The sequence below is a fragment of the Dipodomys ordii genome, unplaced genomic scaffold (genome assembly GCF_000151885.1).
Source record: "Dipodomys ordii isolate 6190 unplaced genomic scaffold, Dord_2.0 Scaffold10, whole genome shotgun sequence".
In the NCBI taxonomy this organism is placed as follows: Eukaryota; Metazoa; Chordata; class Mammalia; order Rodentia; family Heteromyidae; genus Dipodomys; species Dipodomys ordii.
The window spans coordinates 15609898-15611876 of NW_012267226.1; positions in this window are offsets into that span (position 1 = coordinate 15609898).

The window sequence follows — 1979 nt, forward strand, 5'->3', positions numbered from 1 at the left end:
CAAGTCTTATTTCTTATTAGTTATACGATCTTAAACAAAATAGTTCATTACTGAAGTCTCAGTTTCTTAATTGTTAAATGGGGATAACATTCTCTATCTAGAAATGCTTCTGGGAGAACAAAATTATAAAATATAAGCACTTGGCACATGTTGTGAAATGAACTATGACCACCCCCTCCAAAGTATTCAAAGATGGCTGGCAATCCACCAAGAACTAGATGAGAGGTGCAGCCAGGCACTAGTGGCTTACACCTGTAATCCTAGCAACACACACAAAAAAAGGTCTCTCACAGCCTTCAAAAGAAACACCTTGCTATAGTGTGACACACTATATTTATTGTGCTTAATCCCCCCAGCTATGATACTTTCTTTTGACAGCCCTATCAACCTAATATAGCACATAATTATCCATCAAATATTAACCAGCATTAGCCCTGAGACAATAGTAAATTACAGTTCATTCTCCAACTGTTTTTGCCCAGCCTCAATCCACAAGGCAAAGAATAAGAGGGATCCATAAACTGAGTTGGAATAGGCAGTGCTGCATTTACCTGACTTAGCAGACAACACACCCCAAATTTTTTTTTGGTGTCCACTAGAAACAGATTTAACCTCTTTTGTATGTATGATGAGAAAATGGGAGGGAACATTACCTGTCAGAGTGGTCTCAAATGCTGCACACCTGGGTTGAGGCCAGGACAGATAGCACCTTCAGGTGTTAGTGTGTGTGTGTGTGTGTGTGTGTGTGTGTGTGTGTTCAGAATTGTACTCTGATTTGTGTGTGTGTGTGTGTGTGTTCAGAATTGTACTCTGATTTTTACAAAGAGGAAAAGCAGGTCTGGAAAAGCTGAATGAACTTGCTCAAAACTACATAGCTACTTAGCTCACTGTGAATGACCAGGATGAAGCCTTTCAACTCCTGATATTCTTGCTTCTTTTCTCCTGGCTCACCACTGGGACTTCTCTCCTTAGCTGCGGAGGTAGGAAATAGAGCAAAGAGGAATAGAAAGGAAGATGAATTGCACTCTCGGTTTCGTGGTGCCTTGGTGGAACCGAGAACTGAATACAGAGCTGTGTGAACGAAGTACTATTTACCCACCACCCGTGGAAACATCTGTTCAGTTGTTTTCCCAAACACCATTAGATTGTTCTGGGCCTTCCATACTCTCTGCTCTTGCTAATGACCGAGCGGTTACACACTAGCAAATAGGATAGCCAAGCCTTAGCCTTGTCAGCAAAGATAGGGAGTTCAATTACCCAGCCCACATAGGAACAGAATGAATGATTTGCTTTCCTTAGCAACACACACAAATCCAATCAATTAAAGCAATATTATGGCAAAGGCCTCTCTTTTTCCTATGGGGGACTTATTTTGGAATCTTCTTTCAGTTCCTCCCTAGAAATTCTAATCTAAACTCTTCTTGTCCTAGCTAGTTGTTTATTATTTCATCTAGTGCTTCTTAATCTTTTCCACTGAAATACTGGGGAAAAAGAATGCAGGCTGCAGACAAGACACACACACACACACACACACACACACACACACAAACACACACACAAAGTGACAAGAATGTATGCGTACAGAGCCCTCGGGAAGTGACCCAAAGCGAAACTCTTGGGAAATACAAATTTTGTTCCAAAGTCCTGTGTTTATCTTAAATATTTGTTCAAGATCCACAACCTATTATTTTTCTTAAACAGAAGTTTTAAAAGGGAAATTTATACAGCAGAAGATGTAATATGTTTCACAATGTCCTTCCTTACGCCCCAGGCCTCAAGCTTGCTAGACAAACCCTCTACTACTTCAGCCACTCTGCCAGTCCAGAATTCATACTCTTAAAAATGTTTTGCCAGGGCTGGAAGGTGGCTCAGTGGTAGAGTGCTTGCCTTGCATGCATGAGGCCCTGGGTTCGATTCTTCAGCACCACATGAGCAAAAAGAAAAAAGCTGGAAGTGGCGCTGTGGCTCAAGTGGTAGAG